Genomic DNA, 16,349 nt, shown 5'->3' with positions numbered 1-16,349 from the left:
CATTCAGAAATAAGAAATTTCAGAAGCTAAAGATACTATATTGTCTCCATTAAAAGCACAAAAAAAGGATTTTGATTTCTCTAACCCCAAAATATGTGCAACTTCTTCACAGTCAGGGTAGTTAGGTGACTGGATTACAGGCCCCAGAGCCAGTCTGACTAGGTCTGCTCCATCACTTGTTAAATGTGAAAGAGCTTGGAAGGCAAATATGCTCCCCACCATACCACCAAGGCATAAATGTGAGAGATCTTAAACAAGCTTTCTAACCTCTCTGCACATTAAATATCTCATCTCTAAAATGAAGATAATAATGGCACCTATCTCATAAGGTATTATGTTGCTATGAAATTTAATCGAAGTTATATAGGGCAAAGTTTAGCACAGAATCCTGAACATGGTAAATCCTTTAAGTATAACTATTATGTTTATTAATAGACTAAATTACTTTGAAGTTTTTATTTTAATTAAAAAATTAGCTTCAAATATAAAAGACAATCTAGATACTGTCAGTTCTCTGTGTTGAAAGATACAAGACATTTAGACGTTTGCAGTAGGAGAGTGTTATTAAAAAGAAGAAAATAAAAGAGTTCTGAGATGGGACTTTAAGCTTGTGCCCCATGGTCACTTGCCAGTTTTCAACCTGATTTGAGGCCCCATCAATCAAACAAAAATAAATAATTAGATTTTTATACAAAATTGGTATTAATTTTATATTTTAAATTGTTTCTTAGGTGTTTTATCAATTAAATTATAATTTTATGCTATCAGAAACAACTGAAACAAAACCCCAATTTTTCCAAGGTAAGAAGGAAAATGTTATAATAGCATTGAAATTCCAGTCAAGAAATATGGAACAGTGAGAATGAAAATTACATGTAAGATGTGGAAATTTCATAAACATCAAGGGGTCTACCCACCCCTCTGACTTAGTTTTGATGATATGCTATTTTGAGCAAGATGGCTAAGTATTTCTTCAGATAAATTAGAATGACAAGTGCTAAAACATGATAAATGCATGCTAAAGAGTAATCAAATGCAGTAATCGAGACAGTGTGGTATTGGCAAAAGAACAGACAAATCAATCAATGGAACAGAACTGAAAGCCCAGAAATAAACCCACATAAATATAGTCAACCGATTTTTGACAAAGGAGCAAAGGCAAGGCAATGAAGCAAAGACACTGTTTTCAACAAATGGTGCTGGAACAGCTGGACATCTACACGCAGGAAAAAAAAAAAAAGGAATCTAGACAAGGGCCCAACACCATTCACAAAATTTACTCAAAATGGATCACAGGTCTAATGTAAAATGTGAAACTAAAACTAGGAGAAAATCTAGATTATCTTGGATTTGGCAATGACTTTTTAGATAGAACACCAAGGGACTTCCCTGGTGGTGCAGTGGTTAAGAATCCACCTGCCGGGCTTCCCTGGTGGCGCAGTGGTTGAGAGTCCGCCTGCCGATGCAGGCAACATGGGTTCGTGCCCCGGTCCGGGAAGATCCCACATGCCGCGGAGCAACTAAGCCCATGCACCACAACTACTGAGCCTGTGCTCTAGAGCCCATGAGCACAACTGCTGAAGCCCATTCGCCCTAGAGCCCGCACGCTGCAACTATTGAGCCTGCGTGCTGCAACAAGAAGCCCATGCGCCTACAGCCCGTGGCCCCCACCAAGAGAAGCCACCGCAATGAGAAGCCCACGCACTGCAACGAAGAGTAGCCTCCACTCGCTGCAACTAGAGAAAGGCTGCACGCAGCAACGAAGACCCATTGCAGCCAAAAAAAAAAAAAAAAAGAACACCACAGGCACAATCCATGAAAAAAAGAATTGATAAGCTGAACTTCATTAAAATTAAAAATTTCTCTGTGAAAGAAAATGTCAAGAGAATGAAAAGACAAGCCACAGACTGGGAAAACAATATTTGCAAAAGATACATCTGAGAAAGGAATGTTATCCAAAATATATAAAGAACTCTTGGACTTCCCTGGTGGTCCAGTGGTTAAGACTCTGCACTTCCTATGCAGGGGGCGCAGGTGTGATCCCTGGTTGGGGAACTAAGATCCCACGTGCCACGTGGCTCGGCCAAGAAATTAAAAAAAAAATTATATATATATATATATATATATATATATATATAGAGAGAGAGAGAGAGAGAGAGAGAGAGAGAGAGAGGGAGACATATATATACAAAGAACTCTTAAAATTCAACAATAAGAAAACAAACAACCTGACTAAAAAATGGGCCAAAGACCCTAACAGACACCTCACCAAAGAAGATACACAAATAGCAAATAAACATATGAAAAGATGCTCTACATCATATATCATCAGGGAAATGCAAATTAAAACAGTGAGACACCACTACAGACCCATTAGATGGCCAAAATCTGGACGCTAGCAACACCACAAGGCTGGTGAGAACAATGAGACTAATGAGTATGGAGTAACAAGAACTCCCACTCATTGCTGGTGAAATATAAGATGATAAAGCTACTTGGAAGGCAGTTTGGTGGTTTCTTACAAAATTGAACATACTCTTACCATATGATCCAACAATTGCACTCTTTGGTATATACCCAAATGAAACTAAAACTTACATTCACACAAAAACCTGCACATGGATGTCTACAGCAGCTTTATTCATAATTGTCAAAGCTTGGAAGCAACCAAGCTGTCCTTCAGTAGCTGAATGGGTCAATAAACTGTGGTACATCCGGACAATGAAATATTATTCAGTGCTAAAAAGAAATGAGCTATCAAGCCATGAAAAGACATGGAGGACATTTAAATGCATAATACTAAGTGGAAGAAGCCAATCTGAAAAGCCTACAGAGTGTATGATTCCTACTGTGTGACATTCTACAAAAGGCAAAACCATGGAGACAATAAAAAGGTCAGTGATTTTCAGGGATTAGGAGACAGGAAAGGATGAATAACAGGAGCACAGAGAATTTTTAGGTCAGTGAAAATACTCTGTATTGTACTAAAAAGGTGGATACGTGTCATTATAGATTTGTTCAAATCCACAAAATGTACAGAACCAAGAGTGAATCCTCATGTAAACTATAGACTTTGGGTGATTACAATATGTCAATGTAGGTTCATCACTTGTAAAAAATGTACCAACTCTGATGGGAGGGTGTTTATAATATGGAAATCTATGTATCTTATATTGGGGTAGAGGGCATGTGGGAAGTCTGTGTATCTTCCACTCCATTTTTCTGTGAACCTAAAACTACTCTAAAAAATAAAGTCTATTAAAAATAATTTCTTAAGAAAGAGTAGCCAAGTGAAAAATTATGAGATTGCCATATTTATAATTAAATGTCAATTTTGATGGTGTTATAACCTGACTTATAATAATATTATAAAACACCAGAATGGAAAATATTTAAATGATATTGTGCTCCAAATATATGCATTTCTTCATTTTTTTTTTTTCTTAATTTTTTTGGCCATGCCGCGTGGCTTGCAGGATCTAAGTTCCCTGACCAGGGACTGAACCCGTGAACTCGGCAGTGAAAGCACAAAGTCCTAACCACTGGACCACCAGGGTATTCCCCAAATCTAAGCATTTCTCATTATTATTATTTAATTATTATTATCTTATTTTATTCCTGAGCACACTACTTTTTCATTAAAAATAATCAACACCAGCAGGTATTAGATATAAGAGAAATGCATTTAGCAGTCTGCAAAAAGGCATTAATTAAAGGTTGTACAGATCAAAAACTGAAACAATTGGTACTCTAGACTTAGATTAGGCTTTGCTACTTAATATTTAGGCTTTCTGTCACATATAGAAACAACAAAATTTTACTGAGCATTTATTATGTGCTTATTGTTTTAAAATGCAGGAAAGAATTTTTAAAATCTAGGGCTCTTAGGAGACAAAAAATGAATATATAAAACATGAAACTCATAAAGTTTATAGTACTAACCATAAATGAAATAGAATCCCTAGAAAAGAAATCTTCATGAAGTAAGATCTTGGCTAAATTTCCAAGGAGTGGTTAGGATGACCAGAAGGGAAGAGAATTATTCTTGATTCAGAACTGTCACAGTATGCGAGTGTATGCAAGGAAGAGAGCTTCTAAAAAGCAGACATCTTGGTCAAATTCCAGACCCTGCATCTGTTAGCTGTGTGAATGGTGAGCTAGATGATGTACTAGGACTCTTACACACCTTCTTTCAATTGACCCTTACAAGAGCTTTAGGAGGCTGGCGTTATTAGCGTCATTTTAAAGAAGAAGAAAATAAGTGAAAGAAACCAAGATCAAATCCCTAATTATATGGTAGAGCTATAATTTGAATCCTGATCTCTCTGGTTCTAAAATTATGCTTTTCCCACTATATCAAGCTCTCTTCTTTGCACACTCATATATTGTGACATTTATTTCTGCATATATAACTGTAATCTTATCTGAATAAAAATAAATAGAAGGTGTATACACAAAACTAATTCATAGCCCTGTTCTTTTTGGAAAGGCAGTGCTTTTTTAACAAATAATTTTTAATAGTTACATTTACATGAATGATTCACAAGTCAAAACAATAAAGTACATACAGAGAAACTTGCCTCTGTCACTGCCTTTTCTTCTTTCTTTCCTCTACTCATTCTAGGTAATGATTCTATTAGCTTCCTGTTTGTCCTTGCATGATTCTTTAACACAAGAAAATATGAATATACATAGTCCTTTCCTCCCTCTTATACTCTTTATACTCACACCCTACTCTTTTCATTAGCAGTCTATCCTGGAGATCATCCGGTATCAGTCACTAGAGGTCCTCATCACTCTCTCTTGTGGTTGCATAATAGTCCATTGTGTGGATGTGCTGTAATTTATGTAAGTGGTTCTGTGTCTCCCTCCCACCCTCCCTATCCCACCCCTCTAGGTGGTCACAAAGGGAGATCAGCTCAGTGCAAAGAGATATGGGAACATATGTATATGTATAGCTGATTTACTTTGTTATAAAGCAGAAACTAACACACCATTGTAAAGCAATTATACCCCAATAAAGATGTGAAAAAAAAAAAAATCACAGAGCTGATCTCCCTGTGCTATGCAGCTGCTTCCCATTTATTGTAATGTAAAAGTTAGTGTGTATGTGTGTGTGTGTGTGTGTGTGTGTGTGTGTGGTATAAAACCCATCAATCTTTTCTTTCCTGTCTTCTGAATTTTGAGCCATACTTCATACAGGTCTTCCCCACTCCATGGTTTTAAAGGAATTCTTCCAAGTTTTCTTCTAGGAAGTCTCAGTGAACACATATTTCTCTTCAGAACGTAGAAACAGAGACTGCATTGCTAGCTGAGTGAGAGTAGTTTGTTTCAGGTTATCATGTACTAAGCTCCCACAAGGCGTCGGGAACATTATACACACAATGAATGATAATACTCTGGCCCTGCCTTTGAAGTGCTTGCAGCCTTATCTTGATACGCTTTGGTAAGGGACTAGTAAAGGGCTTTGTGCAGAGGGCTAAGAGAGTTTAGATACGGGACACTTAGCCCAACCTGGTGGTCTAGGAAGGTTCCCTAGAAGAAACGATGCTGCTTTGTAATTCTAGGGAGAGATGATGAAAGAGACTATTTGTGAAAGGAAGGATGAAAAGGACAACTAATATATGTAGAAGGAATAATATATTAGAAGCAAAACTTTCACAAACCCTGATGAAAATACTGGGTCAGGCAAGAATTAACAATTGGTATTAAAATCATCAGGTGTACGATTGATGAAGAATTAGATTTTTAAAAATTCCTTAGAAATCACACAGATTACATTCAGAATTTCATAACTTAAGCAGAGGGTCAAAATTAGCATCATGGATGGTGGGATCCGTGGAATATTGGGCTCACAACAGTACCGAATCAATCTAAACTTTTTAAATTGAATTGTTATCATCAAGCTTTAAGATATGACTTACACTTTATATGAAATAAAGAAAATAAATTTAAAAAAAAACAAGAATAAAACCTAAATCAACACCATGTATGAACTGCGTACAGGTTTCTTAATGGACAATTTCATTTGTATATTAACTTAGCAATTATTAATTTCACATAATACCTGTAAATATAACTAGAAATATATATGACAGCTTAACTTGTATTATGGGTCTAAGATTATTCTTTTTTTGGTTTTTCTTATTAGTTACCTATTTTATACATATTAGTGTATATATGTCAATCCCAATCTCCCAATTCATCCCACCACCACCCCTCCCCTGTCACTTCCCCACTTGGTGTCCATACATTTGTTCTCTACATCTGTGTCTCTATTGCTGCCCTGCAAACCAGTTCATCTGTACCATTTTTCTAGGTTCCACATATATGCGTTAATATATGATATTTGTTTTTCCTTTTCTGACTTACTTCACTCTGTATGAGTCTCTAGATCCATCCACGTCTCTACAAGTGACCCAATTTCTTTCCTTTTTATGGCTGAGTAATATTCCATTGTATATATGTACCACATCTTCTTTATCCATTCCTCTGTTGATGGGCATTCAGGTTTCTTCCATGACCTGGCTATTGTAAACAGTGCTGCAGTGAACATTGGGGTGCATGTGGCTTTTTGAATTATGGTTTTCTCTGGGTATATGCCCAGTAGTGGGATTGCTGGGTCATATGGTAATTCTATTTTTAGTTTTTTAAGGAACCTCCATAGTGGCTGTATCAATTTACATTCCCACCAACAGTGGAAGAGGGTTCCCTTTTCTCCACACCCTCTCCAGCATTTGTTGTCTGTTGATTTTCTGATGATGTCCATTCTAATTGGTGTGAGGTAAAACCTCATTGTAGTTTTTTTTTTTTTTTTTGACTCTTTCTGTTGTGGCCTCTTCCGCTGCGGAGCACAGGCTCCGGATGCGCAGGCTCAGCAGCCATGGCTCATGGGCCCAGCCGCTCTGCGGCATGTGGGATCTTCCCGGACCGGGGCACGAACCCATGTCCCCTGCATCGGCAGGTGGACTCTCAACCACTGCGCCACCAGGGAAGCCCCTCATTGTAGTTTTGATTTGCATTTCTCTAATAATTAGTGATGTTGAGCAGCTTTTCATGTGCTTCTTGGCCATCTGTATGTCTTCTTTGGGGAAACATCTATTTAGGTCTTCTGCCCATTTTTTGATTGGGCTGTTGTTTTTTTAATATTGAGCTGCATGAGCTATTTCTAGATTTTGGAGATAAATCCTTTGTCCATCGATTCATTTGCAAATATTTTCTCCCATTCTGAGGGTTGTCTTTTCATCTTGATTGTAGTTTCCTTTGCTTTGCAAAAGCTTTTAAGTTTCATTGGGTCCCATTTGTTTATTTTTGTTTTTATTTCCATTATTCTAGGAGGTGGTTCAAAAAAGATCTTGCTGTGATTTATGTCAAAGAGTGTTTTTCCTATGTTTTCTTCTAAGAGTTTTATAGTGTCCAGTCTTACATTTAGGTCTCTAATCCATTTGGAGTTTATTTTTGTGTATGGTGTTAGGGAGTGTTCTAATTTCATTCTTTTACATGTAGCTGTCCAGTTTTCCCAGCACCACTTATTGAAGAGACTGTCTTTTCTCCATTGTATATTCTTGCCTCCTTTGTCATAGATTAGTTGACCATAGGTGCGTGGGTTTATCTCTGGGCTTTCTATCCTGTTCCACTGATCTATATTTCTGTTTTTGTGCCAGTATAAGATTATTCTAAAACACCTTATTGCATGGTCTTTGTTAATAACCTAGATAATCTTCTTTTGACATCCTAATTCTGTCTGATTTAGATTATCTTTCTCTTGAGTTCCAACCTGATCAGTTCCTTCTATAACAGTAGCCAGAAAGTCTATTCTACCAATAATTTTCTCTGTAGTTCCTTTACACTTTTTTGCTAGGGAAAGTTAATTTTCAGTAACTGAATTTACCCCTGAGCTAACCAGCAAACCAGGGAAGTGTGGCTGCCATCAGTATATTGATCAGCTCCTTCTGTTCTCTATAAGTGAATTAGAGGATTGATGACAGAAAATGGGATAGTTGGCAAAGAAAACTAGTTTCTGGAAAATAGAAAGAAAAACAACGCACTCAAATTTAAAGATGTGGACTCTGTGATGATTACGGAACCTTCGTGTGTCCAATATAAGGTCTGGATTAGCTCTGCCTGCGTGCTCCCCACTACTCTTTTCAGGGCTGGGGCTCACCCTCCTCCAGAACACTGTTCTGCTTTCACTTCCAGAGACGTCTTCCCCAATATATCCACATCCAAGTCCTCCGCACCCTATGTCATCACTCTATTTTCTGACTATCCATATTTATTCATATCCATAATTATCTTACTATCTACAATTATCATGTTTGTTGATTTGGGTGTCCACTAACTCAACGGTCCCCAACCTTTTTGGCACCAGGGGCTGCTTTCATGGAAGACAATTTTTCCACGGACGGGAGGGCGGGAGGATGGTTCAGGTGGTAATGCGAGCCATGGGGAGCGGCAGATGAAGCTTCGCTTGCTCACCTGCTGCTCACCTCCTGCTGTGCTTCCCGGTTCCTAACAGGCTGCAGACCAGTACCAGTCCAAGGCCTGGGGGTTGGGGACTCCTGCTCTATCTGCTTCCCTTCACTGGGATATAAGCTCCATGACAGCTGAGGCTAGATCTAGTCTGTTCCCTGCTGTATCCTCAGTGCCTATAACAGTGCCTATCGTATAATAGGTACTTGATAAAAGTTTGCTAAGCAAACAAGTACAATACACCACAGTCCAGTGTTTTCTCCTGCAAGACGGTATACACTCAACCAAGAATAAGGCCTCTGTTCCTTTAAGAGATGCTCTAAGAGCTGATAAGATTATAGGAATCCCATGAAGTTTCAGTTGTGCTAAAAATGTCATTCTGGTAATTTTTTTTTTCTTTTTTATATCACCTATTGGAAAACCTGAAATATAAGGTTATGGGTTAAATTACAACGGAAGTTATTTGTGACAAAATGTGAATTTAGGTGATCCTTCAATTTGTCTCTTATTTCTTTGGGAAAAAGAGTTCAGTAGGGCACAGGTTTTTCTCTGTGAATAACAAGCAGCATTTAATTACAACAGACAGAATGGGAGCAATGTTATTTACACTGCAGTTACCTGAATTGTCCAATGATAACTTTTACTTAATCACTGTCAGCTCAGCAGTGCAGTCTCAGGAGAGCCATGAAGCTCTGGGTTCTTGTCATTTCTACTTTTTATTTACATATTTTTGGTTAAATTTGCTTAAATTTTTGCGGCCCCATTTTATCGTGTAAAATTGTGCTCATTTCTTTGAAATAAATTTTTTAGACAATTTAAGATAACGAATATGAAGACATAATTTATATTTTAAAATATTTTCAAGCTTACTGCAAAACAAATCTGAAAAAAATCATTCTGTTGACTTTTACATTAGGAAAGACACAAGATTCAATTCCGCCTTCGGAGATGACACTTAGCTTTAGGGATTACAAAGTATGTAATTCTAAAATAAACTTCTTTAGATTGATTCTAATTTTCATGTCTGTTTTATTAGGAAATGTCAAAGGAGTGATGTAAAAATGATTCATGAATTTTCCCACAGTGAAGACCAAATTCGGCAGGTGTTTTCCTGGGCACCAGGTAGGAATAAGAATAACAAACTGGAAAGTATTCCATGGGGTAGGTGGGAATTAGTGGATCAGAAGAACTTTTTCTGTTAAAATCATGCTTTTTTATTGTTTGGACTTTCTAAAATATGTTTTTGGATTTTTTAAAAAGGAGTAAACAAAATTTTAGAAAAGAATATAGCATGCAAATTATTTATATAATTGACTTAAATTGATATGTTTTTATATTAAGTAACCCGTTACAAACATCTAAACATATAAATGCCATGCTTGCTTTCGCAGCACATACACTAAAATTGGAACGATACAGAGAAGAATGGCCCCTGCGCGAGGACGACACACAAATTTGTGAAGCATTCCATATTTTTTGGTGTTGGGAAAGTTGGAACAGCCACACGTAAATCAATGAAGTTAGAACAAACCCTCACACCATGCACAAAAATAAACTCAAAACGGCTTAAAGACAAATTTAAGACATGACACCATAAAACTCCTAGAAGAGAACACAGGCAAAACATTCTTGGACATAAATCGTACCAATGTTTTCTTAGGTCAGTCTCCCAAGGCAATAGAAATAAAAGCAAAAATAAACAAATGGGACCTAATCAAACTTATAAGCTTTTGCACAGCAAAGGAAACCATAAACAAAACAAAAAGACAACTTACGGACTGGGAGAAAATATTTGCAAATGATGCGATTGATAAGGGCTTAATTTCCAAAATATACAAACAGCTCATACAACTCAATAACAACAACAAAAAATAACCCAATCAAAAAATGGGCAGAAGACCTAAATAGACATTTCTGCAAAGAAGATATACAGATGGCCAATAGGCACATGAAAAGATACTCATCATTGTTAATTATTAGAGAAATGCAAATCAAAACTACAATGAGGTACCACCTCACGCCAGTCAGAATGGCCATCATTAAAAAGTCTACAAAAAAAAAAAAAAATAATTAAAAAATAAAAGAAAATGATCAGAAAAACCTAGGATCAAGACGGGAATAAAGATGCAGACCTACTAGAGAATGGACTTGAGGATATGGGGAGGGGGAAGGGTAAGTTGGGACAAAGTGAGAGAGTGGCATGGAGATATATACACTACCAAATGTAAAATAGATAGCTAGTGGGAAGCAGCTGCATAGCACAGGGAGATCAGCTCTGTGCTTTGTGACCACCTAGGGGGGTGGGATAGGGAGGGTGGGAGGGAGGGAGATACAAGAGGGAAGAGATATGGGGACATATGTATAACTGATTCACTTTGTTATAAAGCAGAAACTGACACACCATTGTAAAGCAATTATACTCTAATAAAGATATTAAAAAATAAAAAATAAAAAAATAAAAGTCTAGAAATAACAAATGTTGGAGACGGTTTGGAGAGAAGGGAACCCTCTTACACCGTTGATGGGAATGTAAATTGGTGCAGCCACTATGGAAAACATCATGGAGGTTCTTCAAAAACCTAAAAATAGAGTTACTATATGATCCTGCAATCCCACTCCTGAGCATATATCTGGACAAAACTATAATTTGAAATGAAACATGCACCCCCTATATTCATAGCAGCACTATTCACAATACCGAAGATGTGGAAACAACCTAAATGTTCATCATCAGATAAATGGACAATGATGTGGTGTGTATATATATATATATATATATATATATATATATACACACACACACAAAGGAATACTATCCAGCCATAATAAAGAATGAAATAATGCCATTTGCAACAACATGGATGGACCTAGAAATTATCATACTAAGAGAAGTAAACCAGATAAATACAAATACCATATGATATCACTTATATGCAGAATCTAAAATATGACACAAATGAACTTATCTATGAAGCAGAAACAGACTCACAGATACAGAGAACAGACTTGTGGTTGCTGGAATGGAGGGTGGGGAGGGATGAATTGGGAGTCTGGGATTAGCAGATGCAAACTAGCATATATAGAATGGATAAACAACAAGGTCCTACTGTATAGCACAGGGAACTATATTCAGTATTGTGTAATAAACCATAATGGAAAAGAATATATCTATGTATAACTGAATCATTTTGCTGTATAGCAGAAATTAACACAACGTCGTAAATCAAACTATACTTCAATAAATAAATTTTAAAAATAAAATAAAAATTAAAATGTCAAGATACTACCATATGACCCAGCAATCCCACTACTGGGCATATACCCTGAGAAAACCATAATTCAAAGAGTCATATACCAAAATGTTCATTGCAGCTCTATTTACAATAGCCAGGACATGGAAGCAACCGAAGTGTCCATCAACGGGTGAATGGATAAAGAAGATGTGGCACATATATACAATGGAATATTACTTAGCCATAAAAAGAAATGAAATTGAGTTATTTGTAGTGAGGTGGATGGACCTAGAGTCTCATACAGAGTGAAGTAAGTCAGAAAAAGAAAAAAAAATACCATACGCTAACACATATATACGGAATCTAAGAAAATAAATAAATAAATAAAAGGTCATGAAGAACTTAGGGGTATGATGGGAATAAAGACACAAACCTACTAGAGAATGAACTTGAGGATATGGGGAGGGGGAAGGGTAAGCTGTGATAAAGTGAGAGAGTGGCATGGACATAGATACACTACCAAACGTAAAATAGATAGCTAGTGGGAAGCAGCCGCATAGCACAGGGAGATCAGCTAGGTGGTTTGTGACCACCTAGAGGGGTGGGATAGGGAGGGTGGGAGGGAGGGAGACGCAAGAGGGAAGAGATATGGGAACATATGTATATGTATAACTGATTCACTTTGTAATAAAGCAGAAACTAACACACCATTGTAAGGCAATTATATTCCAATAAAGATGTTAAAAAAAAAGAATGAAAATAATTCAGTATAGACTCACATATTCAATTTTTCTTCCAAGGACAGTAAGTACTTAGCTGAAAACTGAAATGTTTGCTAGTTCCCTTTCATTTTTTAGAATTTTGTGTGCAAAAGAGGTTAGAACTTGTCATAACAAGTTATACACCTTGATGGTTCGATCTGCTTTCATTAATTAGGCCCTTATTTTAATTTTCTTGGTTTCTGTAAGTCCAGGAAAGCTACAAACAGAGAGGAAAAGAAGTAAATACAGAAAAGCCAGACAGCAAATACTTAACCTAAATAAATACTTGAGATTCTAATGTCAAGATGCTAGTAAAACCTAGTCTTCCTGATAATGGACAATCTTTACTAAATTAAATGATTTTAGCTAATCAACTTTGGCATCAAGCCAGAAATGAGTACTGACTGGGAACGAACAAAGCAGACAGCACTGTATGGATATAAGATAAACATACTTTTTAGAGGTGGGATGTGAAGAAAGAAAATATGGTGATGGTACTTGAAGAAAACCAGATGGTTATTAAAGTGGCAGTCTATGCAGGCCAAGGTGGGTATGGAGGGAGCTGAGTGAATGAAAGGTTTCTCTCTGAGAAAGGAGGAAGATGGTTTTAGAATGGCTGAAAATATGGATCCTTAAAATTCCTTAGATTCTCTTTAGACCAGCTCAATGGTTCAGAAAAGCATTTTAGATCATTTTGCTCTCATTTTATCTTAAGTATGTTAATTCACAAAATGCTTCGATTAACCAAACCTGAAATTTACAGCTTCTTTCAGCTTGTATACTGAAGGACACAGAGCAAAACTTTTCTAACTTAAAATTCCGATATCCACAAGTGGGAGATATGCTGAGTAAGATTTCTGTAGCCATCGAGAAGCTGGAATAGTGCTCTGATTATCTATTGCTGTGGAACAAACTACCCCAAACTCGTTGGACAGAAACAACAATTACTCATGTTGCTCATGAGTCCTCAATTTGGTCAGAGCTCACGCACTGCCAGCTCTCATGGCTGAAAGGTTAGAATGACTCAATGGCTGGGGGCTGGAATCATTCAAAGTCTCATTCACCCATATGTCTGGGGGTTGATGCTGGCTGTTGGCCAGGACCTTAGCTAGGGTTGTCAGCTAGAATGTGTGCACGTGGCCTCTCCCACGTGACTGGTAGGCTTCCTCAGAGGAGGGTGGCTGCGTGTGCAGAGCCACTACTAGCCCAGAACTCAGGTAGTAGGAGCCACCAGTTTCCTAAGTCTTTGGAGCCAGAAGCTGGCACAGTGTCACTTATGCTGTCCTCTATTTGTCAAACAGTCACAGAACACAGGACCAAAGGGAGAGACAGAGCCTCCGTCTCTCAACGGGAGGACTGTCAAAGAATTCTAAGACCGTCTATAAAAAACCACCACAGACAGCAATCCCATCGCCTTTCCCTAACGATTAAGTTGACATATTTTCCGGGCAATCTAAAATTATCCTGTTACTCAATAAACTGTTCAGATATGGGCGGATGAGACAATATACAAATTACTTTAGTACTTAAAAGCTTTCAAGACCAGAGTTGAAAGTCACTGGACACACTTCACCTCATTCAGGCCTCATGCAGTTTAGTTTATTAAGGTGCTAGGCAAAATACTTCACTGTAATATTAAGTACGTAAAGCCATGCTTCCAGTAGCATAATCTGATTCTTCCAGTAGCATAATCTGATTCTCTGAGTGTTTAGAACAGTAAACATCAAGGACATATTATAAGGGGTTTGGACATCATCTGCCCTTGGGATGGGAATTCCTGTCAGGAACATTTTTTCATAAGAGGCAATCCTCTAAAATAATTCTTGGTCGTTAACACGTCCTAAGAACTTGGAAGATTACTAGAGATGAACGCTGACTAGCTAAAAAAGGAAGGGAAATGAGGGGTGGCCAGTGAACTGATGGGATATTGTTAGCTGACCTCAAGATATGGAGGAATCATTCTGAAGTGTTTTCCTGCAGCATAACCTTTCATTTGGATTTAGTCACTATGATCGCTGAAATCATTGACAAGGACTTGCTCCAATGCCTATTCTTTACACAGGGTTGTCTGCAGAAGACAGGATCTGGATAAGCAGGAAGCTCAGCCTTTCACATATCTCTAAGATTTAGGTACAGATACATTAGTCTGGAATCTTAAGGTAATTTATTAACTCCATTTGTGCTGCATCTAACTATAAAATATAAAAATTAATTGATTCAATGCATAAAAATTTCCCCATAATTATAAAAATCACTATTTTCTGATGTCTAATTCATCCAAAACTAATCATCTTTTCTTATTCTATCTCAGGTTCCAAGAAGTATATTAAACATAATCCTTAATTAGTGGCATACCATTCATTTAACAATTATTTATCGATGACCTATTTATACCTGGTACTCTCTAGGCACTTGGAACACTTCAGTGAATAAAACAATGGTCCTTGACTCTTGGAACTTATTTTCTAGCAGGGAGAGACAGATAATAAATTTAAAATGTATAATATAAACACATTTTATTATAAATTTATTCATTTATTTTCTATTTATTAAATATTTTTACATGACATATCCTGGTTATTCTGTTTTCCCCACTCCTCCCCAAATCCATTCTCTGCCCTATGAACAGCACCCAGGCTCCCTTGCCAGGTGGCTTCTGGTTGAGTTGGGCCAACGTGAGGTGTATGTCAGGTTACTTCTTCCCTACTTCCTCCCTACTTTGGGCTGCATTTCTGGCAAAAGCTGTGTCCCTGCCCAGCTACACCTCCTCTTGGGTGTCTTCCTCTTGCAAGGCTCTAACTCTCTCTGGATTCCAATAAACCACTGTTTCCCTCTGCTCCTTCTTCAGGTCTCTAGGTGTCTCATTATTCCTTATCAGTTCCCTTAACCTTGACCACGATTCCTCAATCAGTCCTTTCATTAGTCTCTTGAGATATTTTGTTTCTGTCATCTGAGATATTTTGCTTTCTGCCAAGATTCTAATTGATCATCATATTAGATGATATGAGAAAAGAGTAATGAAAGCAAATTAAGGGCATCAGGAGTTGGAGTGTACAAAGTAAGCCTCATTGAGAAAGGTGACATTTGAATTTGACATCTGACTTGAAGGAGTCTATGCATTGCCCATATTTAATTTAATTTTTATTAATTTCCCCTTAGGTTCACATTCCTAGTCTTTAAATTTTGATCTTTTCTCTCCACAGATAAATGCTTTTATTATGGGTTCTTCTACATATATATATATGTATACATATATAATGTATATATCTGTATGTATGCTTATATAAAATATACATTGTGTATTATTATGTGATATATATCACATATATGTGTATATATAATTAGCTATTATACATATATAATGTGTCTATATATGTGTGTGATATATATCTCACAAATGTGTACATGTGTATAACACATATATAATACATAATGTATATTTATAAATACATATATACACACGTATACACACTCATGTATATGTCCATAAATAGTATGGTATTTGTAATTTGCATAAATGGCATCATGTTACATCTCACTTAGCTTAATTTATAACTCAAACTTATGTTTTTGGAATTTATTCATGATAGATAGGTTTTGCTAATTATGTTAACTTGTATTCTATCACTGTCATATAACATTTTATTTGTCTCTTCTTCAAGATGACATTTAAGTTATTTTCAACTCTTTATTACTGTAAACAATTTTGGCAAACATCCTTGAACATATCTTTTTGTATATCTGAGTAAGATTTCACATTCTCAATAGATACGAAGCTCTTAACTGGAGTAGAGCTTTCACTAAAAAAGACAAGTTCAGGAAATAGGTAAAATTAACAAAGAAAATTAATCAAATCCCATTTTGGTGGATTCTAGGGGAGCGA

General features: G+C 36.8%; 1 pseudogene; it reads left to right on the top strand.

Annotated features, from left to right (window-relative positions):
- The first annotated feature begins 9,851 nt into the window (after positions 1-9,851).
- Positions 9,852-9,949, top strand: LOC113612753 (uncharacterized; annotated as a pseudogene).
- The last annotated feature ends 6,400 nt before the right edge of the window (positions 9,950-16,349 follow it).

Source organism: Aethalodelphis obliquidens, unplaced genomic scaffold, assembly GCF_003676395.1.
Source record: "Aethalodelphis obliquidens isolate GAN/ISIS:26980383/991018 unplaced genomic scaffold, ASM367639v1 scaffold81, whole genome shotgun sequence".
In the NCBI taxonomy this organism is placed as follows: domain Eukaryota; kingdom Metazoa; phylum Chordata; class Mammalia; order Artiodactyla; family Delphinidae; genus Aethalodelphis; species Aethalodelphis obliquidens.
The sequence above is the reverse complement of the archived record's forward strand: the minus strand, read 5'-3'. Positions and strand labels throughout refer to the sequence as shown.